General features: G+C 37.0%; 1 protein-coding gene across 3 annotated transcripts in view; it reads right to left on the bottom strand.

The window, feature by feature from the left end:
* ERAP1 (endoplasmic reticulum aminopeptidase 1) overlaps nt 1-26,456 on the bottom strand; it is a 120,806-nt gene that overhangs the window by 59,566 nt on the left and 34,784 nt on the right. The gene's annotated exons all lie outside the window — the stretch shown is intronic.

Genomic DNA, 26,456 nt, shown 5'->3' on the forward strand with positions numbered 1-26,456 from the left:
TCCAGGTAAGTCCTCTACGTGTCTTCTGTTTTTTCCTGTCCATATATTTTTGTCTTTGTATATGTAAATAAAACAGGACATTTCCAACATAATGCAGTAGTCATGATTCATCGCTGATTGTAGCAAAATTCATATGGTTTGGAGTGAAGTTAATAACAGGGCAGCCCCAAGTAATTTGATAAAAAAAACTGAGACTTAAAATTGTAGATATAGCTTCACAGAATGAATAAAGAGTTGCTTTATCTCTTAACTTCAAATGCATTTCAAATATCCTGCATTTGTACTCTCCTCCTCTCATGATTACTGGTTTTAATATCATATTTGTATGTGGATGATTTTCTACCTTTACTGTATGTTTGCCTTTACTGGTGAGCTTTCCCATTTTGTAATTTTCTTTTTTCTAGTTGTGGCCTTTTCTTTTCTGCCTAGAGAAGTTTAGCATTTGTTGTAAGGCTGGTGTGGTGGTGCTTAATTCACTTAGCTTTTGCTTGTCTGTAAAACTTTTGATTTCTCTGTGAAATCTGAACAAGTGCCTTGATGGGTAAAGTATTCTTGGTTGTAGGTTTTGTCCTTTCATCACTTTAAGTATATCATGCCACTCCCTTCTGACCTGCAGAGTTTCTGCTGAAAAATCAGCTGATAGCCTTGGGGATTCCCCTGTATGTTATTTGTTGCCTTTCTCTTGTTGCTTTTAATATTTTCTCTTTGTCTTTAATTTTTAACAATGTGATTACTATGTGTCTTGGCATATTCCTCCTTGGAATTAAGAGATCAGCAACTTAAAACAATCATCTATTTATATAGACTGCTAACTCAAAATCTTATGGTAACCACAAACCAAAAATCTATAATAGATATACATACAAAAAAGAAAAAGAAATCCAAACACAACATTAAAAATAGTTATCAAGGGGCTTCCCTGGTGGTGCAGTGGTTGAGAGTCTGCCTACCAATGCAGGGGACACGGGTTTGAGCCCTGGTCTGGGAGGATCCCACATGCCGCGGAGCAACTAAGCCCGTGAGCCACAACTACTGAGCCTGCGCGTCTGGAGCCCATGCTCCGCAATAAGAGAGGCCGCAACAGTGAGAGGCCCATGCACCGCGATGAAGAGTGGCCCCCGCTTGCCACAACTAGAGAAAGCCTTTGCACAGAAACGAAGACCCAACACAGCCAAAAATAAATAAATTTTAAAAAAAAGTTATCAAATCACAAGAGAAGAGAAAAAAAGAGGAAAGGAAGAAAAAAGACCTACAAAAACAAATCCAAAACAATTGACAAAATGGCAATAAAAACATACATATTGATGATTACTTTAAATGTAAACAGATTAAATGCTACAAACAAAGGCAAATGTTAACAGATATAAAAGGAAAAATTGACAGTAACACAGTAATAGTGGAGAACTTTAATACCCACTCACATCAATGGACAGATCATTCAGACAGAAAATCAGTAAGGAAACACAGGCCTCAAAAGACACATTAGACTAGATGGACTTAACTGATACATATAGAGTGTTCCATCCCAAAGCAGCAGAATAGACATTTTTTTCCAGTGCACATAGAACATTCTCCAGAATAGATCAATTGCTGGGCCACAAAGCAAGCCTCAGTAAATTTAAGAAAATAGAAATCATATCAAGCATCTTTTCCGACCAAAACACTATGAGATTAGAAATCAACTACAAGAAAAAAAAACTGTAAAAAATACGAACACATGCAAGCTAAACAATATGTTACTAAAGAACCAATGGATCACAGAAGAAATCAAAGAGAAAATCAAAAAATACCTAGAGACAAATGAAAATGAAAACATGATGATCAAAACCTGTGGGACGATTGATTAACCAAGATGGCGGAGTAGAAGGACGTGCTCTCACTGCCTCCTGCGAGAGCACCAGAATCACAACTGGCTGCTGGACAATCATCGACAGGAAGACACTGGACTTCACCAAGGAGGATACCCCACATCCAGGGACAGAGGAGAAGCCACAATGAGACGGTAGGAGGGGCGCAATCAGAGTAAAATCAAATCCCATAACTGCTGGGTGGGTGACTCACAGACTGGCGAACACTTATACCACAGAAGTCCACCCACTGGAGTGAAAGTTCTGAGCCCCACGTCAGGCTTCCCAACCTGGGGGTCTGGCAATGGGAGGAGGAATTCTGAGAGAATCAGACTTTGAAGCCTAGTGGGAATTGATTGCAGGACTTCGACAGGACTGGGGGAAACAGAGACCCCACTCTTGGAGGGCACACACAAAGTAGTGTGTGCATCGGGACCCAGGGGAAGGAGCAGTGACCCTGGGGGAGACTGAACCAGACCTACCTGCTGGTGTTGGGGGGGTCTCCTGCAGAGGCAGGGGGTGACTCTGTTTTACCGTGGGGACAAGGACACTGGCAGCTGAGGTTCTGGGAAGTGCTCCTTGGCGTGAGCCCTCCCAGAGTCTGCCATTAACCCCACCAAAGAGCCCAGGTAGGCTCCAGTGTTGGGTTGCCTCAGGCAAAACAACAAACAGGGATGGAACCCAGCCCCACCCATCAACAGTCAAGTGGATTAAAGTTTTACGGAGCTCTGACCGCCACAGCACCAGTCAGCTCTACCCACCACCAGAGCCTCCCATCAAGCCTCTTAGATAGCCGCAACCACCAGAGGGTAGACAGCAGAAGCAAGAAAAACTACAATCCTGCAGCCTGTGGACCAAAAACCACAGTTACAGAAAGATAGAGAAGATGAAAAGGCAGAGGGCTATACACTAGATGAAGGAACAAGAAAAAACCCCAGAAAAACAACTAAATGAAGTGGAGATAGGCAACCTTCCAGAAAAAGAATTCAGAAAAATGATAGTGAAGATGATCCAGGACCTCGGAATAAGAATGGAGGCAAAGATTGAGAAGATGCAAGAAATGATTAACAAAGACCTAGAAGAATTAAAGAACAAACAAACAGAGATGACCAATACAATAACTGAAATGAAAACTACACTAGAAGGAATCAATAGCAGAATAACTGAGGCAGAAGAACGGATAAGTGACCTGGAAGACAGAATGGTGGAATTCACTGCTGCGGAACAGACTAAAGAAAAAAGAATGAAAAGAAATGAAGACAGCCTAAGAGACCTCTGGGACAAAGTTAAACGCAACAACATTCGCATCATAGGGGTCCCAGAAGGAGAAGAGAGAGAGAGAGGACCCGAGAAAATATTTGAGGAGATTATAGTCGAAAACTTCCCTAACATGGGAAAGAAAATAGCCACCCAAGTCCAGGAAGCGCAGAGGGTCCCATACAGGATAAACCCAAGGAGAAACATGCCGAGACACATAGTAATCAAAGTGGCAAAAATTAAAGACAAAGAAAAATTATTGAAAGCAGCAAGGGAAAAACGACAAATAACATACAAGGGAACTCCCATAAGGTTAACAGCTGATTTCTCAGCAGAAACTTTACAAGCCAGAATGGAGTGGCATGATATACTTAAAGTGATGAAAGGGAAGAACCTACAACCAAGATTACTCTACCCGGCAAGGATCTCATTCAGATTCGATGGAGAAATCAAAAGCTTTACAGACAAGCAAAAGCTAAGAGAATTCAGCACCACCAAACCAGTTCTACAACAAATGCTAAAGGAACTTCTCTAAGTGGGAAACACAAGGGAAGAAAAGGACCTACAAAAACAAACCCAAAACAATTAAGAAAATGGTCATAGGAACATACATATCGATAATTACCTTAAACGTGAATGGATTAAATGCCCCAACCAAAAGACACAGGCTTGCTGAATGGATACAAAAACAAGACCCATATATATGCTGTCTACAAGAGACCCACTTTAGACCTAGGGACACATACAGACTGAAAGTGAGGGGATGGAAAAAGATATTCCATGCAAATGGAAATCAAAAGAAAGCTGGAGTAGCTATACTCATATCAGATAAAATAGACTTTAAAATAAAGAATGTTACAAGAGACAAGGAAGGACACTACATAATGATCAAGGGATCAATCCAAGAAGAAGATATAACAATTATAAATATATATGCACCCAACATAGGAGCACCTCAATACATAAGGCAACTGCTAACAGCTATAAAAGAGGAAATTGACAGTAACACAATAATAGTGGGGGACTTTAACACCTCACTTACACCAATGGACATATCATCCAAAATGAAAATAAATAAGGAAACAAAACCTGTGGGACTCAGCAAAAGCTGTTCTAAGAGAGAAGTTTGTAGCGATACAAGCTTGCCTCAGGAAACAAGAAAAATCTCAAATAAACCCTCTAACCTTATACCTAAAGCATCTAGAGAAAGAAGAATAAACAAAACCCAAAGTTAGTAGAAGGAAAGAAATCATAAAGATAAGAGCAGAAATAAATGAAATAGAGATGAAGAAAACAACAGAAAATCAATGAAACCAAAAGCAGGTTCTTTAAAAAGATAAAATTGATAAACCTTTAGCCAGATTCATCAAGAAAAAAAGGGAGGGACTTCCCTGGTGGCGCAGTGGTTGAGAATCTGCCTGCCAATGCAGGGGACACAGATTCGAGCCCTGGTCTGGGAAGATCCCACATGCCGCGGAGCAACTGGGCCTGTGAGCCACGATTAGTGAGCCTGCGCGTCTGGAGCCTGTGCTCTGCAACAAGAGAGGCCGTGATAGTGAGAGGCCCATGCACCACGATGAAGAGTGGCCCCCGCTTGCCACAACTAGAGAAAGCCCTCGCACAGAAACAAAGACCCAACACAGCAAAAATAAATAAATAAATAAATTTAAAAAAAAAAAAAGAAAAAAGAAAAAAAGGGAGAGGACTCAAATCAATAAAATTAGAAATGAAAAAGGAGAAGTTACAACACACACCATACAAAGGACCATAAGAGACTACTACAGGCAACTATATGACGATAAAATGGACAATCTAGAAGAAATGGACAAATTCTTAAAATGGTACAAGCTCCCAAGACTGAACCAGGAAGAAATAGAAAAATGAACAGACCAATTACCAGTACTGAAATTGAATCTGTGAATAAAAAACTCCCAACAAACAAAAGTCCAGGATCAGATGGCTTCACAGGTGAATTTTACCAAATATTTAGAGAAAAGTTAACACCTATCCTTCTGAAACTGTTCCAAAAAATTGCAGAGGAAGGAACACTTTCAAATTCATTCTATGAAGCCACCCTCATCCTGATACCAAAACCAGACAAAGATACCACTAAAAAAGAAAATTACAGGCCAATATCACTGATGAACATAGATGCAAAAAATCCTCAACAAAATACTAGCAAACCGAATCCAACAATAAATTAAAAGGATCATACACCATGATCAACTGGGATTTATCTCAGGCATGCAAGGATTTTTCAATATCTGCAAATCAGTGTGATACACCACATTAACAAATTGAAGAATAATAATCATATGATCATCTTAATAGATGCAGAAAAAGCATTGGATAAAATTCAACATCCATTTATAATAATAAAAAAAAACTTTCCAGAAAGTGGACATAGAGAGAACCTACCTCCACATAATAAAGGCATATATGAAAAATCCACAGCTAACATCATGCTCAACAGTGAACAGCTGAAAGCATTTCCTCTAAGATCAAGAACAAGACAAGGATGTCCACTCTTACCACTTTTATTCTCAACATAGTTTTGCAAGTCCTAGCCACAGCAATCAGAGAAGAAAAAGAAATAAAAGGAATCTAAATTGGAAAAAAGAAATGAAACTGTCACTGTTTGCAGATGACATGATACTATACATAGAAAATCCTGAAGACACTACCAGAAAACTACTAGAGCTCATCAATGAATTCAGTAAAGTTGCAGGATACAAAATTAATACACAGAAATCTCTTGCATTTCTATACACTAACAACAAAAGATTGGAAAGAGAAATTAAGAAAACAATCTCATTTACCATCACATCAAAAAAGAATAAAATACCTAGGAATAAACCTACCTAAAGAGGCGAAGGAACTGTATTCTGAAAACTGAGATGCTGATGAAAGAAATCAAAGATCATACAAACAAATGGAAAGATATACCATGTTCTTGGATTGGAAGAAACAATATTGTCAAAATGACTCTACTACCCAAGTCAATCTACAGATTCAATGCAATCCCTATCAAATTACCAATGGCATTTTTCATAGAACTAAAACAAAAAATTTTAAAATTTGTATGGAAACACAAAAGCCCCTGAATAGCCAAAGCAATCTTGAGAAAGAAAAACATAGCTGGAGGAATCAGGCTCCCTGACTTCAGACTATACTACAAAGCCACAGTCATCAAAACAGTATGGTACTGGCACAAAAGCAGAAATATAAATCAATGGAACAGGATAGAAAATCCAGAAATAAACCTGCACACCTATGGTCAATTAATCTATGACAAAGGAGTCAAGACTATACAATGGAGAAAAGACAGTCTGTTCAATAAGTGGTGCTGGGAAAACTGGACAGCTACATGTAAAAGAATAAAATTAGAACATTCTCTCACACCATACACAAAAATAAACTCTAAATGGATTAAAGACCTAAATGTAAGACTGGATACTATAAAACTCCTAGAGGAAAACATAAGCAGGACACTCTTTGACATAAATTGCAGCAATATCTTTTTGGATTCACCTCCTAGAGTAATTGAAATAAAACCAAAAATAAACAAATGGGACCTAATTAAAAAGGAAACCATAAGCAAAATAAAAAGACAACCTACAAAATGGGAGAAAATATTTGCAAATGATGCAACCAACAAGGGATTGACCTCCAAAATATACAAGCAGCTCATACAGCTCAATATGAAAAACAAACACTCCAATCCAAAAATGGGCAGAAGACCTAAATAGACATTTCTCCAAAGAAGACATATGGATGGCCAAAAGGCACATGAAAACATACTCAGCATTGCTAATTATTAGAGAAATGGAAATCAAAACTACAATGAGGTATCACCTCACACAGGTCAGAATGGCCATCATTAAAAGGTCTACAAACAATAAACGCTGGAGAGGGTGTGAAGAAAAGAGAACCCTCCTGTACTGTTGGTGGGAATGTAGATTGGTACAGCCACTATGGAGAACAGTATGGAGGTTCCTTTAAAAACTAAAATTGTTATCTTATGATCCAGCAATCCCACTCCTGGGCATATATCTGGAGAAAACCATAATTTGAAAAGATACATGCACCCCAATGTTCACTGCAGGACTTTACAATAGCCAAGACATGAAAGCAACCTAAATGTCCATCGACAGATGAATGGATAAAGAAGATGTGGTATATGTATACAACGGAATATTGCTCAGCCATAAAAAACAATGAAATAATGCCATTTGCAGCAACATGTATGCAACTAGAGATTATCATACTAAGTGAAGTAAGTCAGACAGAAAAAGACAAATATCATATGATATCACTTATGTGTGGAATCTAAAAAAAATTATACAAATGAACTTATTTACAAAACAGAAACAGACTCACAGACTTAGAAAACAATCTTACAGTTACCAAAGGGGAAAGGTAGAGGCAGGGGAGGGATAAATTAGAAATCTGGGAGTAACATAGACACACTACTATATGTACAACAGATAAACAACAAAGTCCTACTGTATAGCACAGGGAACTCTACTCAATCTTTTGTAATAACCTATATGGGAAAAGAATCTGAAAAAGAATATACACACACATACACATACATATATATATATATTTTATATATATATATATATACACACACACACATATCTGAATCACTTTGCTGTACACCTGAAACTAACACAATTTTGTAAATCAACTATACTTTAATTAAAAATTAATAAATTATTTTTTTTAAAGTTGTCTTAAATTGTTAGTACCATTGGATTTTTGGCTCCTCAGTAACTCAACTACATCTACAATCACAGAGGGATTTCATTAAAGAAAACTGTTTTGATTAGCTCATTCTAAGTCTCCTTCTTTGATTAATTAATTTTATTTTTGCCAAGATATGTGTGTACTTTGACAAACATGCTTAACTCATGGGTTTGCAGTCAACAGACTGGGTTCCTACTCCAGTGCTGCCACTTTCTATCTGTGAGAGTCCATTGAGCTTTCTAGCCTGGATTTTCTCATCTGTAGATGGAAATAATAACTCCAGTCATAAAGAGTGCTGTGGATAGTGGGCATATCATTAATGTTGATCCTTCTTTTATTTCAACACAGTTATCAGACCATGTCCAATTTAAGGAATTTTAAATTAGTTGCTAAATTGTGGTATGGTAAGAGGAGTCCAGGGTTTGATGAATATAAACTTCCATTGAGACAGAACTTTCATATTTTGCCTGGTACACAGCAAAATGAACTACTTGAAGAAGTATAAAGAAAGATTTAGGAATATAATCAATCAAAATTAGTAACTGCAATTTGCTGATATCCTTCTGTAAAGAACATTGAGAATAGACCTGGAGATGTGATCACTGGAAGTGTTTAATGCTGTGTGAAGGAGTAATTTTTTCTTTTTCACTGTTATTACTCAATCATTGCTGCATTGTGTTTAACCCACACTGTATGAGTCATCTGATGAAGATCCTTTTCTATCTAATATTTTGCTTTGAGATACAACGCTGATAATGCCAAGAAACATGAGATAATAATTACCTAGTAATACGCAGTTTTTCAAATCAACTGAATCAAAGTCTGATTTAGGGACTTTTTATTTATTTGTTTGTTTGTTTGTTTATTTACTTTGACGTATAGTTGATTTACAATGTTGTGTTAGTTTCAAATGTACAGGAAAATGATTCAGTTTTTGGATTCTTTTCCATTATTGGTTATTACGAGATATTGAATATAGTTCCCTGTGCTACACAGTAGGTCCTTGTTGTTTATCTATTTTATATATAGTAGTGTGTATCTGTTTATCCCAAACTCCTAATTTATTCCTCCCACTCAAACTTTTAAATTTACATGTTAAAGAAGCACCCCACATGATTCTTAAGCATACAACCAGTTTGGAACCACTGGAATAGGGGCTTTTATTAATTGCTGTATGTTGAACACTTCCAGATTTTAAGGAATACTGTGAAGCTGTTAGGAGTATCCAGCTGGTTAAGAAGTTTGCTTTGATATCAGTGAAAAAGGTAACACTATGACATTGTCTGTGGCATGAGGTAAAATTATGACACTGCCTGTTGAGAAAGGCGAAACCCTTCTGTTGACTATCCCAGAAGGCTCAAAGGTAACTGGAGTTGCCAAGTAGGTTATTACAAAAGCTGCTCTGGAACTGCTTTGGGCTAGTTGAGTGATTCTTGCCACATGATGGGGTCCTCAGGGACCTATCAAGTTCCCTGAGGGCACTGAGGAGAGGACTTTTCCCCCATTAAATGGTATGAATCACTACAGGGATCTTGAAAAACAGAAATGAAAGTCAGATAGAAGCTCAAATGCCAGGCTCAAATACTAATCCTATGGTCAGAATTTCCTACCATATATCTTTTAACAATAAAAAGATTTTCCATTTTATTTGTATGAAATCATGTAAAAAAAAAGAAACCAGGTGCTTTAAAAAATTTTATTGCTAATTATTTTATTATTTGGTATCTCTATGTATATGATTTTAAAGTCGAAGTTTATAGTGTGCTCTTTTCCTGTATAACCGTATTTTAAACTGCACTATGACAGTTGTAAAAACATAAATAAATCCTCCAAAAGCAGCAGTAGCGGTAAGGAAGACCCATCCCCATTAGTTACCACAAACGTCATCAGCTAGGTCAGGGTCTTCAAAAGGATTAATCAGGCCTCTGGGAACACAAGGACTACACAAGAGATACCCAGGCAGACAGGTGGCTCTCAGGGGATCAGTTTCCAGAACCCCAACTTCTTACATATCTCAACAGTATCTGAGAACCTCCTGAGATTTAGAGGTCATACAAGATCTCCTTTCCACCTTTGCTTTACTTCACAAATAAAGGCCAAACTCTCACCATGGCTAATCTTACTATGATGTAATTCCTAGGTTGAGAAAACCTCCATGATGCAAATAAAGAAAAATGTGAAATATTTTTGTTGATATTGAGAAAATGAATGCCTCTAATGACTGGGTAACAAATCCTTTTTCATTTCTAAATGACTTCAAGATCTTTGCTTTCAACAAAATTAAAGGAATAACTAACTAATAGATAATTTAAAATACTTCTTAATGATAGATCGCTGTGTGATTTTTGGCATGTAAGTGGCAAGGAGTTCAAAGAATTGAGTGACATTACCAGAACAAAACTCATTACATTCTCAACTAACTTACATGAGCAGAGTTTCTCAGCACTTACATGAAAAATAATCTAAAGTAGGAATAAAACTGACACTGAATCCTGACTCATTCTAGCAATAGTCATACACAGATGCATTGATGCATTGTTTGAAAAGTAAGACTCATTCATCTCCTTAATAAGTGCATAATGTTAAAAAATTTAGTTGTCAAATTTTGTTTTGTCAGTTGTCCAAAAATTGTCAATATTTATGTTGTTTTGATCAACTGTGTACCAATAATGATTGTAATGATAATGAAAACTAGAGATCTAAAACATACTTAAATTTTAAGATTACTGGAAATTAAATTTTCATTTACATTTCCATTTATACACATATTTTTGTTTCAGAAAATCATGATTGGGTAAATACTATCAGTCACAAAATATATTAGGTTAAAATTCTGGAGAATAAGTGAAGTGGGGAGGAAGGAGAAATTTTGAACTATTAAAAAAGAAGATGTCCATCTTTTTACTATAGATATGATAAGTATCAAATCCTTGTGATATTCATATGGCACTGGACAAATTTTAAAATGTAATATAAGGGTTGTAGATGTCAATATTTACAACATACCAGAAATTACATCATTTTCAACTATTGAAAGTATCTAAGTATTTTAAATATTTAAAGTTTAGATATAAATTTAAATGTTTTAAATGTTGGGAGGGTACATAGTTTTTCGAAATTATTAGACAAAGCAGCAAAACACTTAAGACCACTGGTAGGCCAGTAGTGAGCTGTGAATGTCTACAAACATCTGGATTGTTAAGTGGGTTGTCATGACTGCAAGGGGGATTCTGATGCCAGCAGTCCAAGGATTGCAACTTGGGAAGTATACTTTCATCTAGGCCCTCTTTCTCCCCAGTTTTGAGAAACAGTGATTCAGTGGTATAGATTTATCCATATGTATATGTTAATAATATAGTAGTTCTTGCCTTGCAATTTGAATTCTTTATTCAAATTATTGAATTCTTTTTATTCTTTTATTGTGGCATAAAGTTGCCCAGTTTAAGTTTTACTTCCTTACTGCTATCCAGATATTTCCTCCCAAAGTCCATCCAGGACAACAGCTTTTAAGTCATGTAAGAAGCCATAAAAACTGCTCAAGTTCAATGAGCAGGACTTTGCCTGTATTGCTTCCACCTTAACATTCATTCATTCATTCATTCAGGGCATAGGATGGGACCTGAGGATCTGACAAGCTCCCTGCCTTCAAGTAGATCTCAGTCAAATGAGCCATGTGAAACAATATTTTTCATACACTGGATAAACATCAGAACAAAGAAAAGAATGAAAGACTTTGGGAACACTAGTACAGTAAGGAGCTACAAACCCTGCCTTGAAGAGTTGGAAAGGTTTCTAAGAGAAAGTGACAGAACTAAGTTTGAGCCCAAAACAGCAACATGGAAGAATTGAGCAAACCACTTGCCATAATACACACACACACACACACACACACAGACACACACACACACACCCCCCTATCTGCAATGCAATTGTTATAGTAACTAGCTAGAGTTAGTGCACAAGTCACAGGTTAAGGATATAACCTCCCATGGGACTTCCCTCACTTCAGACATCAGTCACAAGCTTGGGGATTCCCTGCCACCCATACTTCTGACCAACTGTCTACAAATTCAAGGGTTCCCATAACCCCTCAGTTTTGATAATTTTCTAGAGTGACTCACAGAACTCAGGAAAGCACTATACTTAAGATTACAGCTTTATTGCAAAGGATGCATGGGAACAGCCAAATGAAGAGACACAGGGGCAAGGTCTGAGAGGTTCCCAATGCAAAGCTCCTGTGTCCTCAGGATATTTCACCATTGGGCATACTGATATGTATCACCAACCAGAAAACTTACCCGAGCTTTGGGCATCCAGGGGTTTTATTAGAGTCTTATTACCTAGGCATGATAGATGTGGTCACTGGCTGATTGAAGTCAATCTCCAGCCCCATGCCTCTCCCCAAAGATTAGGCTAATATCATGTGGCTCCAAGTCCCAAATCTCTAGTCACATGATTGGTCTTTCTGGTGTGAGCAGCCCCTAGTCTGAGTCATCACATCAGCATAAATGGGGGTGTGGTCCAAGGGGTCCACCATGAATAATGAGGACAGTCCTATTAATCATGGAAGCCCAAGGATTTAGAGGTTATCTCCCAAGAACCAGGGACAAAGACCAGCCAAATCCTTTATTATACAACATTATTCTTAAAACCCTTTCATTGTTTTTCATTACCTTTGGGATGTATATCAACATGGTCTATGTGGCCCTGCATTATCGTTTTCCAGCCTTCTTCACCAGTCTTATTTTCCCCCTTACTCTTGCTCAACAGATTCACTGGACTGAAAGAATTCAGTTCTTCATACACATTACCCCCTTTCAGCCAAACAGCCCTTTCCACAGGCTATTTTACCTTCTAGAAACAATCTCCACTCTCAACTTTCCTTAATAAGTCCCACAGATATTCAGATCTTAGCTCAAACATCACTTCCAGAAAGCTCCCCTGACCTTACCTGACTTCCCAGAATAGGTTTCAGGTCTCAGATCTTCCTGCTCATGGTTTCATAAAATCTGTCATTTTCTTTCATAACATTGTTTACATTTGTAATTAAATGCTTACTTGTGTAACGATTTGTTTATTTCTTGCTTCTTCTGCTAAAATGGAAACTCAGCAGGATCAGGTGCTACTTTTACCAGGGTCTAACGCAGCATCTTGCATATAATACTTGCTCTATAAATAATCGCTGGATGAAAGAAAGAGTGGAATCAATAATTGAGTAAATGCTGCTTTTAGGCATTCCTAAAACCCCTATCTTTCCAATAGTGAAAACTCCCTGATCTGTACTATCTGCCTCAAAACTTTAAAAATTCATATATAGGGACTATATGATTTATTAACCCCAGCAGTGTGCCTGACACCTCATTGTCAAGTTCCTAGACCCATCACTTTTCAGTTTATCAGCCCCGAATTATACCCTTTCTCACTCCTCAGGGAGTGAGGTTGTTCCTGACCCTGGAGGGCATGCCAATTGCTTTATTTTCACTCTTTCTCCCTGTTCCACAATGAATCAGGAACCATTTCAGAATCTGTGACATCAAGTAAAATTTAAGTCTGCCATATGTTGTGGTGTAAAAGTCTAGAGATAACAGTTCTGATTTAGCAACAAGTGACAATCATGTAAAGATTTCACTTCCCTAAGGCCCTTAATGATGTCAGCTCATAACCTCAGTTGTTCTCAATCCTGGCTGCAACTGGAATTATATGAGATGCTTTCTTCTTCTTTTTTTAATTGAGATATAACTGACATGTAATATTGTATTAGTTTTAGGTGCAGAAGATAGTGCTTTGATACATGTATGTATTGTGAAATGATTTAGTTAACATCTACCAGCACGTATAGTTACAAATTTATTTTTCTTGCTATGAGAACACAAGATCTACTCTTTTAGCAACTTTCGAACATACAAAACAATACTGTTAACTATAATCACCATGCTGAGGTGTTTTAAAACATACTGACACTCAGTTAAAGCAGAATCCGTCTGATGGGGCCCAGGAATTGGTCTATTTTTAAAGGTTCCAGGTGATTACAACGTGCAGTCAGTTGTGACCCACTGGAGTGGCTGTAGCATTCATCACAGTCATGGCTAGGTACATAAATTCTCTCCCAGTAAGGGCACATGTCCTATTTCCTAACTTCTTAATTGCTTGACCCTGATTAAGAAGCAAATATATTATCTGCAAAGGGAGAGCAACTGTGCAGAAAGCCCTTGGGTGGCTGCCCAGTTCATAAAGATCCCCTTTCCTGAGGGCACCATTGATATACAGTTTGCTATGTCTGTATATCATAAACCTGTTCTCCTGGCCATACATAATTAACACAGAAATGGACACTTCAACTGCATCATTCCAATACAGCTCTTTGGAATTTGAAGTTTGGAACAAAGTTAGAGCTGAGTGGTAGTATGCTGGTAACGCTTTTTGTAGCATCTGCCAATTTCCTTGGTGTAAATACATCATGGCCAGTTTCAAAGTACTAATGTAATATCATTTGGTTTGCAAAACTCCAGCAAAGTTAACAACTGGTTTTCCCAAGCCACTATGAACCAACTCCAACACGGCCATGGAGATGAGTCACTTTAATGTCAGCCCCTTGGGTAAGATTCAAGTACACTTCCTGCCCTGTTGCCTGCATTTCCCAGGGCTAAGTGATGCGATTCTTTCTTAAATTCTCTGAGACACCTCTCCCTCCCATTCATTTTTCTTTCATTAAATTTTTTTCTTTGTTTAAGCTAGTCACAACCAGTTTTTCCATGTGTGCAATAAAAAGAACCTAAAATAATGCGGTCGCCTATTAATGTACTATGAACGTGTATGAATCTAAATCTAAATCTATCAGATACTCAAGTCCCTGAGAGATGTGGGAAAAAATTTTAGAGGGCGGGCCTGGTAGAAGCGTTCCAGTGGGGGAACACCAAGCAACCAGAGGGCAGTTCAAGGGCACCGTGTGCTCGTTGGGAGACACTGAGGGGGTCACAGGTGGAGTGGAGGGCAAAGGAGTGTGAAAAACACAAACCTTATTTTCAGAATTCTGCCCAGCACGGCTGCTGCCACTCTCTACCTCCTTTGGAGAAAATTGCTCAAACATTTTAAAGGGCCTATTGATCCAAACACTGTGGAAGCTAGGTTTGTTTATTTCCAAGTACTCATCTTTGATCTTGTAAGGAAGCTCAGATACTGCAGCTTTGAGGAGCAGGGAAGAGAGCCAGAGGTGTCAGAGCGAGCAAACGGGGCAAAGACAATTGTATCTGAGCCTCTTCCCAGATACGCTGGGGTGCTAAGCCTTCTACTGCTCAAAGTTTGCAAACTTGTCTACAGAATGGCATGTATGTTTCATAGGACAAACTATGGATGTTATTGGGGAAAAACTAAGCTCGTGCTGATTGTATATAATACAGAATTAAACAGGGGATAGAATATTTGATAAAAATAAGGATGTCAGTGCAAAAGTAACAGTAATTATAGTCATTTATTCAAACTCCTCACCATTTGGGTCTAATTATGTTGCAAGTTATTAATTATATGCACATCAGTAAATATATTACCTGTAAACTTGGTTCTTTTATTGGACTAATTTATCCTTATAATGAACCCACATAGTTTAGGCTGTTGTGACAGGTTTATCTACTCGAACTTTTAAAGATTATCAGGCTTATTGTTCATACTGTGTCATTCTCTGGGTGACCTTGGGGTACTCACACACTCCTTCTAGTCTTCCCTTTCCTCAACTGAAAATGACAATTAGCTTAGATCATGTCTAAGAACTAACAGTCTTAGAGCCTAAAACTCTGGCTCTAACCGTCTATGAATCTGAATATATTTGTACATGCAAATTTGCATGTATGTTCTGAGAATAGAGGGAAAGAAATTGTATGAATACATAATTTTAAATCTTTGAATTTTTTTTTTTCCTTAAAGATCCCACATAAAAAAATGTTCTGGGCTTCCCTGGTGGCGCAGTGGTTGAGAATCTGCCTGCCAATGCAGGGGACACGGGTTCGAGCCCTGGTCTGGGAAGATCCCACATGCCGCGGAGCGGCTGGGCCCGTGAGCCACAATTACTGAGCCTGCGAGTCTGGAGCCTGTGCTCCGCAATGGGAGGGGCCGCGACAGTGAGAGGCCCGCGCACCGCGACGAAGGGTGGCCCCCGCTTGCCGCGGCTGGAGGAGGCCCTCGCACAGAAACGAGGACCCAACACAGCCAAAGATAAATAAATAAATAATAAAAATAAAGGAATTCCTTTAAAAAAAAAAATGTTCTTAGCAGTACTAGGCTAGCAAACAATCAGGGCATGATTTAATCCCTGGAAGAATCAGTTCTAGATACATAGTAGGTGATAAAATAGGAAGGTAATACAATAATCACACAGATGCTTGTATCAGTGTTCTAAGTCATAAAAAACAGAACCCAAGGGAGATCCCCAAAAACTTCAGAGGCCCTGAAACCTGACGATAATTATATAGGGTTTCCTGGTCCAGTGGCTGTTAAATGTTGGCGCTTGTCAGAGCCAGCTGGGAAACTTGGCACATACAAGGGCTCAGGGTCTATCCTACTTCAGCAGCCTGGCCCTCTGTATTGCTTTACTGCTTTATTTGGGGGTGATACACACCAAAGATTGAGGACCACTACCCTGGTCTATTTACCCTTCCACTCTCCTTGACCAGTGATTCTCAAAGCTTTCTGTACATGAGAATGACCTAGGGAGCTTCGTACAAATCCTGATGCTTAAGCCAGACCCCATACCAGTTGAATCAGAATCTCTGCAAGGCGAAGCCAGGCATCAGCACTTTTTAATAACTCTTAGGGTTATTGCACTCTGCCACCAAGTTTGAGAACTGGTCTTCTTAAACTTTAACGTGCATGTGAATTTCATAGGAATCTTGTTAATACGCAGATTCTGGTCTAGTAGGTCTGGACGGGGTACGAGATTCTATGTTTCTAATAAGCTCCCAGGAGATGCTGTCACCGCTGGTCCAGGATCACACATTGAGTAGTAATGTTGTGAATGACAATTTAATCTTTTTAGTCTCTTTCCCAGGCCTGCAGCATCTCTTCCCCTATCCAGCCAACCAGAAAATGAATCAAAATTTAGAACTCAGAAATAGAGAAGTAATGCTAAAAGAATTACTTGATTTTGAGAGTGCTGCTGATGATGTAAAGAAATTTAAAACTGGAACAAATGGTGAACTGGAGGCCCTATTTGGATGCTATCATCAGTTGGTCATTGAAATGGCATAATGAATGTCCAGGAAAATAGCATTTAAAAGTTAAGTCCAAATGAGAAAAATCCTTTTAAAAAATATGCAGATAACCTGAAAGCTAATATTTGTAAATAAGAAGAGTTGAGAGAAATAAATGGATGCTACAATACTGCTTATGAGAAAGTTTTCCTGACGAAACCTTCTTCTTATAATAAAAACTTCAGATTTGGGGAGAAGTGCCCTATAAACTCTTTAAGCTTCATTTTGTGATGACTATATTTTTGTAAACTTGAAATAGAAGTTCCCTCAATCTACTTAAATAAACCTTTGGCTGCTTGAATAAGAAGAAGCTAAACAAGAATGATTTCCATTAAATCTTGATGATTTTTTAAATAATTCATTGAATTTTCTGCTAAATGTACACATCAACATTGTGTATTTAGTTTAGCTGCCTAATAACAGTGGTAAGACTGATACATGTGTAAATGAATTCTGGTGAAGCTGGACCAAGTGTAATTGCTTCAGTATACCTCTTAATGCCTTTGTGTTGCTCTTTGTGTTATTAACTTTGAACTGTCATTTTACTCTAAATACTATATTTAAACGTGTCCTAATAATTTTTTTATTACTTTGTGTAGACTTCCCAGAGTGTGCTCCATAGAATGTCAGGACAGCGAGATCTATCATTCTGTTCAAATAACGCTGGGAAATGTTGCATGTGTTTCTTTCTGAGATTTCAGCTGTGTATTAGCATTGTTAATAAAGGCTCTGTTATTAAAGTCTCTTGCAAAATATAAAAATACAAAATTAAACTCCTCAACCCTTTCTAGGTCACTGCTTTCCCAACCTATTAGTCCACAGAAACCTGCCCACAGTCCCCACACCACCTCGCCTCCGCCAACTCTGCCCCAACTACATATCAGCATTCCACGCCATGCAGTTTGTAAAATGCTGCCCTAGGGTCATAGACCTAATAATAGAGGTTGAGGGAGTCAGAAAACATCTTGGTGTGCTCAGTTCCTCTCACTTTTCTTTCTACTCCCTCAAAAATATCTATTTGATATCCATGAACATTATTCCTGATAAGAAAAGATTTCAGGTAATTAAAAGCCTGGGATAATCAAATTATGGTCTATATTTAATGAATGCTCTATAATAATTAAACGAACTTTTCTTCTAATTGAAGGCATGATTTTAGAGCTGATTATCTGAAAGCAATTTTCTAAGCAATAACTCTGTCTCTGTTGACGCATGAGTTTGAGAAGGGGGTGAACTTGGACTGCACATGTCTGACATCGGGGTCTCCTACTGATGAAGAATGAACAGGGACACCAGAACTTACAAATTAATTCGATTAGAAACTAATCACTGAGAAAATAAAAGTCTAGAGCCCTCTGCAAACTTAGGAGACAGATCAGTGCTTAGCATGGTCTACCACTGTAGTTAGACTGGAATGCTTGATCAATAGATAACATCAAATATATATATTTTTTTTTTTTTAGAGCTCAAAAGTCATGGTTTTTATTTATTTATTTTGAATTTTATTTTATTTATTTATTTATACAGCAGGTTCTTATTAGTTATCCATTTTATACATATTACTGTATGTATGTCAATCCCAACCTCCCAGTTCATCCCACCACCACCCCCCAGCCCCCCGCTTTCCCCCCTTGGTGTCCATACGTTTGTTCTCTGCATCTGTGTCTCTATTTCTGCCCTGCAAACTGGTTCGTCTGTACCGTTTTTCTAGGTTCCACATATATGCGTTAATATACGAATTTGTTTTTCTCTTTCTGACTTACTTCACTCTGTATGACAGTCTCTAGATCCATCCACGTCTCTACAAATGACCCAATTTTGTTCCTTTTTATGGCTGGGTAATTCTTTTTAATTTTTTATTTTTTTAACATCTTTATTGGAGTATAATTGCTTTGCAATGGTGTGTTAGCTTCTGCTGTATAACAAAATGAATCAGTCATACATATACATATATCCCCATATCTCCTCCCTCTTGATGCTGTTTTTCCTCTTTTGGTTTTGTTTTGTTTTCCCAGCCTGGGTCTTATAGGTTTGTGTTCAAACAACCTACAAGCATGACACAGCAGACCTACACACAGATGCTGATTTTGCCTTATGTATGCAACCAGAACAGTGAGTACAATCTCTGTTTTCTGGCAACCTGCCTCATGAGCCCTGGAACTAGAACAATTAGGACATGCCTTCCCAGTGTTGAAGCAGCAGATGCAGAGTCACAAGGAGCCAAAGAACACAGCTCTGTGTCTTACACTGGGGCCAGTAATGCATGATTAGTCTGGCTGAAAAGCACAGTGAAGTATTAACCTTTTCTCAGGAAAGTTGAGGCACATAGGAGAAAGAACAAGAGTCAAAGGAAATAAAAAGAAGAAAAAACCCAGGAAGAGTAAAGGAGACCAGTGGCAGGGACAGCACAGGTAAATGGCAAGCAGCAAGTCCTCTGACAGCTGAGAAGAGAGCAAGTGATAAATAAACTTAGACCAGTTCCGTTACATGGAAAGGGGATAAATAGCCTCCTGGTCCTCAAAACTGTAGCAATAGAAACATTTACTTATTTACTCATTCATTCTTTCATTCATTCATCCAACAAACATCAAGTTCTCTCTGTGGGAGAAGCCTAAATTGGATTCACTTCCAAACTCCCACTTTTTCTATTGCAATGGACCAAGGCTATTAGATTCCCTGATCTGCTGTAACAAGGAGACTGTCACTGCATTTTTCTGGCCATATATACTCAGGAGCATGAAATCTGGCAGTGATAACATAAATGAGTAATATTATTTTTATGAGAAGGGAATGCCAGCAAGGATGCATTCTGTTAGAGGAATGGGCCCATCTCCAACCTCCCCCATCTGTATGTAACATAAAGCCCTCTCCCCACTTCTAGATAGGAAATAAACCCTGAACAAGAGATAGAGAATCCAGGAATTCACTAATAAAACCCTGCATTGACTCCTGAATTTCTAAAAGTAAGTCTCTATCATTGGGTGTGTTTGGGACCCAAGATACAAAAAAAAAAAAATACAATTTTTGTATGTCTAGGTCTGTAGCTTAAGAAAGATACAGTTTGTTAAGTTTGTTTTGAGAGAAATATTGAAAAAACTCCATTCCCAGAATTTTCTAGTTAAAATTTTATGACAAGATATAGTACTTCTATTTAATACCAAAAATAGTATTATGTTTCCATAAATATAATTTAGTGCTTTCCTACTTTTGAAAAAAGAACTTATTTTAGATGCAAAGTCTCATATTCAAGTCTGACAATTAAAATGGACTTTTCAAAAAACCATATTACAATCCCATAATTTTTAATTTAGTTTTACAATGTTCAGATGGTAATGTAAATAGAAATGGTGAGTCAATTACTTTTCAACTGAACTACCTTGATGAAATATATCCATTTTCTCCTGACAGGGAATTATTATTGCCTTAAATTTAATCTTAGTTCTGCACATGCTACAGGGATTTTCATGGCTAAACTGTTTTAAATTATCTTATGATTCATCTACCTTGAAAAATGAATGCACTTTACCCACAATAAGGCAAAATATATGTTGTAGGCTGTAGATGACTTTAAATTTGATTTTCTAGAGATATTTTATTAAAACATTTCTCTTAGGTGGCCAAAAATCAAGTCCCTTGATTTACTTTAGGGGCAGGGTTGGGGGATTAGACTGACCTATGTGTACTTGTTCATTCATTCAACAAATACAGAGTAAAGAAGATAAAGGATCAAGGCCAGAAGCTCTACTAAAACCAAGAAGAGAAAACCAATCTTCAGGTCTAGAAGTCTACCAAAGAAGGAAGGGCAAACCACTGCTCTCTAAGGACAGGATTGGGGTCACTGATTCCAGGGCAGATGTTGTTTGCTCTCTGCTCTAGTTTGAAACAACATATGAACAGAAGGTATGGGAGAACAGAAACTAGACTATAGTAGAAATAAACCAGAAGTCTGCAGGTAAATCTGATTAGATGAGGCCAAAACAGAAAGGCTAAACTTGCCTTCACCTCACGCATATTAAGAACATGTACACTATAGAGTTCAAAAAAATATTCCAAAGGTCAGTATCAATGCCTTGTATATTTATCTTTAGTTATAAATGTGTAAAGATAGACAAATGCCAAGAACTAGAAGCTATAAAATCACCTGTTAGGTAAGAGAGGCAGCTATGATCAGCTTAATTGGGCCCAATGGACCCGTTTTCCCCCAGAAAGGTTTTGGATAATATGAGTTGTATTTATTCACATTGTAAACTAGAGAACAAACTTAGAAAGGCCAAGTTCCTTTTCCATACAGGTCAGTGGCAGACATAAATTTGGAACTCACGGTGAAATGTAGCTTTGGAAAGATTGTTTCCTCCACACATTATTTTAAAATTTGTTTTTGTGAGCAGAGTGCCTAAGGTGGTACAAGACAGTGTTACAAGTCAAGTCTGAAGATCAATCAACCTCAAAGTACTGAAAAGTTCTTAGGAAAGATGACCTTAGAAAGGTAAGCAGACTTTTTTTAATGGTAGCAGTTGCATTTGTGCCTAAAGGAGAGGAAGCATTTACTTATAAAGGATGGTAAAAGATGGGTTTTTGAAGGATACCACCTCACTGGAAGAAATATGTGGTCATGGACATTTCTGACTCCTTCCTGAGTTAAATAATCCTGCTCTAACCACTGCCCCTACCCCCAGGCTGTATACAAACACACACACACACACACACACACACACACACACAAGACCTATATATATGTTGCCTAAAAGAGACTTCAGATCTAAAGACACACACAGACTGAAAGTGAGGAGATGGAAAAAGGTATTCCATGCAAATGGGCATCAAAAGAAAGCCAGAGTAACAATACTTCTATCAGACAAAATAGACTTTAAAACAAAGACCCTAACAAGAAACAAAGAAGGACATTGCATAATGATCAAGGGATCAATCCAAGTAGAAGATATAACAATTGTAAATAAATAAATATAGATAGATAGACAGATATCCAACATAGGAGCACCTAAATACATAAAGCAAACACTAACAGACATAAAGGGAGAGATTGACAGTAACATAATAATAGTAGGGGACTTCAACACCCAGCTTACATCAATAGACAGAAATCCCAGACAGAAAGTCAATAATGAAACACTGGCTTTAAATCACACATTAGACTAAACAGACTTAATAGATATATATAGAACATTACATCCAGAGCAGCAGAATATACAATCTTTTCAAGTGCACATGGAATATTCTCCAGGATAGATCACATGCTAGGATACAAAACGAGTCTCAGTAAATTTGAAATCATATCAAGTATCTTTTCTGAGTACAGTGCTATGAGACTAGAAATCAACTATAAGAAAAAAACTTCAAAAAACGCAAACACATGGAGGCTAAGCAATATGCTATTAAACAACAAATGGATCACTAAATAAATCAAAGAAGAAATTTAAAAATTCCTGGAGAGAAATGAAAATGAAACACAAGAATCAAATATGTATAGGATGCAGCAAAAGCAGTTCTAAGAGGGAAGTTTATAGTGATACAAGCCTGCCTCAGGAGACAAGAAAAACCTCAAACAAACAACCTAACTTTAACCTAAAAGAGCTAGAAAAAGAAGAGCAAACAAAACCCAAAGTTAGCGGAAAGAAAAAAAGAAAGATCAGAGCAGAAATAAATGAAATGGAGACAAAAACAAAAAACAAACCAAAAAATACAATAGAAAAGATCAATGAAACTAAGAGCTGGTACTTTGGAAAATAAACAAAACTGATAAACTTTTAGCCAGACTCATCAAGAAAAAAGGAGAGGGCCCAAAGCAATAAAATCAGAAACGAAAAAGAAGAAGTTACAACCAACACCAAAGAAACACAAAGGATCATATAAGACTAGTACAAACAACCATACAGCAATAAAATGGACAAACTAGAAGAAATGGACAAATACCTAGAAATGTACAATCTCTCAAGACTGAACCAGGAAAATAAAAAATATGAACAGAACAATTACTAGTAATGAAATTGAATCAGTAATAAAACTCCCAACAAGCAAACATCCAGGGCCAGATGGCTTCACAGGTAAATTCTACCAAACATTTACAGAAGAGTTAACACCTATCCTTCTCAAACTATTTCAAAGGTTTTCAGAGGAAGGAACTCTTCTGAACTCATTCTACAAGGCCAGTATTACCCTGAAATCAAAACCAGACAAAGATATCACACAAAAAAAGGAAATTATAGGCCACTATCACTGATGAACACAGATGTAAAAATTCTCCAACAAAATATTAACCAAACGAATGCAATAATACATTAAAAGGATTATACACCACGATCAAGTGGGATTTATCCCAGGGATGCAAGGATGGTCCAATATTCACAAACCAATCAATGTAATACACATCATTAACAAAATGAAGAATAAAAACCATATGATTATCTCAATAGATGCAGACGAAACTTTTTACAAAATTCATCATCCATTTATGATAAAAACTCTCCACAAAGTGGGTATAAAGGGAACATGCCTCAACATAGTAAAGGCTGTATATGATAAGCCCACAGCTAACATCATACTCAATGGTGAAAAGCTGGAAGCATTCCTTCTGAGATCAGGAACAGGACAAAAATGCACACTCCTGCCACTTTTATTCAACATAGTAAGGTAAGTCCTGGCCACAGTAATCAGAGAAGAAAAAGAAATAGAAGGAATCCAAATCAGAAAGGAAGAAGTAAACCTGACATTGTTTACAGATGATACAATACATAGAAAATCCTAAAGACACCACCAGAAAACTACTAGATCTTGTCAATGAATTTGGTAAAGTTGCAGGATATAATATTAATATAAAGAAATTTATTGCATTTCTATATACTAACAATGACCTATCACAAAGAGAAATTAAGAAAAACAATACATTTACCATCACATCAAAGAGAATAAAATACCTAGGAATAAACCTACCTAAGGAGGTAAAAGGACCTGTTCTTAGAAAAATATAAGATGCTGATGAAAGAAATTAATGACACAAACAGATGAAAAGCTACACTGTGTTCACGGATTGGAAGAATTTAAGTTGTTAAAATGACCATATTACCCAAGGCAATCTATGGGTTCAATGCAATCTTTATCAAAATACCAATGATATTTTTCACATAAATGGAACAAATAATTCTAAAATTTGTATGGAAACACAAAAGATCCAGAATAGCCAAAGCAATCTTGAGAAGAAGAACAGAGCTGGAGGTGTCATGTGCCCTGACTTCACACCATACTACAAAGCTACAGTAATCAAAACAGTATGGTACTAACACAAAAACAGACAATAGATCAATGGAACAGAAGAGAGAGCCCAGAAATAACCAATGCACTTATGGTCAATTAATCTACAACAAAGGAGGTAAGAATACACAGTGGGGAAAAGACATTCTCTTCAATATGTGGTGCTGGAAAAACTAGACAGCTACGTGTAAAAGAATGAAATTAGAACATTTTCTCATACCATTTAAAAAAAATAAACTCAAAATGGATTAAAGACCTAAATGTAAGACTGTAAACCATAAAACTCCTAGAAGAAAACATAGGCAGAATACACTTTGACATAAATCGTAGCAATATTTTTTTGAGTCTGTTTCCTAAGGCAAAGGAAACAAAAGCAAAAATAAATAAATAGGATCTAATTAAACTTAAAAGCTTTTGCACAGCAAAGGAAACCATAGACAAAATGAAAAGACAACGTACAGAATGGGAGAAAGTATTTGCAAATAATATGACCAATAAAGGGATAATATCCAAAATATATAAACAGCTCATACAATTCAATATCAAAAAAAAAAACCCAATTGAAAAATGGGAAGAAGACCTGAGTAGACATTTTTCCAAAGAACGCATACAGATAGCTAACAGGCACATGATGCTCAACATCACAAGTTATTAGAGAAATGCAAATCAAAACCACAATGAGATATCACCTCACACGTATCAGAATGACTATCATCAAAAAGACCACAAATAACAGATGTTGGTGAGGATGTGGAGAAAAGGGAATCCTTGTACACTGTTGGTTGGAATATAACTTTCTACATCTACTATGGAAAATGGTATGGATGTTCCTCAAAAAATTAAAAATAGAACTACAATATGATGCACCAATTTTATTCCTGGGTATATATCTGAAGAAAAAGAAAACACTAATTGGAAAAGATAAATGCACCCCGATATTCATAGAAGCATTATTTATAATAACCAAGATATGGAAGCAACATAGCGTTCATCAACAAATGAATGGGTAAAGAAGATATGGTGTATATATAAAATGGAATACTACTCAGCCATAAAAAAGAATGAAGTTTTGCCATTTGCAACAATGTGGAATGGACCTGGAGCATATTATGCTTAATGAAATAAGTCAGACAGAAAAAGACAAATACTGTATGTTATCACTTATAGGTGGAATCTACAAAATAAAACAAATGAATGAACATAACAAAACAGAAACAAGCTCACAGATATAGAGAACAAACTATCAGTTACCGGTGGGGAGAGGGGAGAGGGGAGGGTCAGGATAGGGGTAGTGTATTAAGAGGCACAAACTACTATGTATAAAATAAATAAGCTACAAGGATATATTGTACAGGTCAGAGAATATAACCAATATTTTATAATAACCTTATATGGAGTTTATCAAAATTTTGAATCACTATGTTGTATATCCAAACTAATATAATCAACTATATCTCAGTAAAAAAATGCAACTTTGAAATCAGCACCCTAACAAAACCAGTTAGAATCCTAATAAGAAATTATGCTAGTATGGTTAAATTTCCATGGGCATTTGACATAGAATCTCAATCATTCAAATTGTATGGCCTTTCACACTAAAATCATGCTTCCTTCTTCTTTTGAAATGAATGTCCTTGAAGACAGTTCTATAGAAATCAGTTTATCCAAAACTTAAAATACAATCCAAGAACAGCCTAATTTGTCATTAATTTCTCTTTTAACATGGAGTAAATATCTTTCAGCTTCTTCCTCTCTACCTGCAACTCCCCAGAGAGCTTAACGTAGAAAATGCAGCAAGTCTTGAAGCCTATAACAAGCCACATTTTATAAAAAGGAAAGGTATTTCTGCAGAATTTTTAGCTTTTATCTTAAGTTTTAATATACTGAGAAGCTTTTTCTCTAATTGTGAGAAAGCTTGGCTTTAAAACATTAACATGCTGAGGAAAATTATGTATGAACCCATTCAACTTCCACAATACACTGACCTCATTCTCCAATTTACAAACACATATGTTAAGTTAATCAAACAAGGACGCCAACAGAATGAGGTGGTTCTAATATGTTAGCAGACTACTAAGCAAACCAAAACCTAAGC

This window comes from Balaenoptera borealis (genome assembly GCF_965194805.1).
Source record: "Balaenoptera borealis genome assembly, chromosome: 2".
NCBI lineage: Eukaryota > Metazoa > Chordata > Mammalia > Artiodactyla > Balaenopteridae > Balaenoptera > Balaenoptera borealis.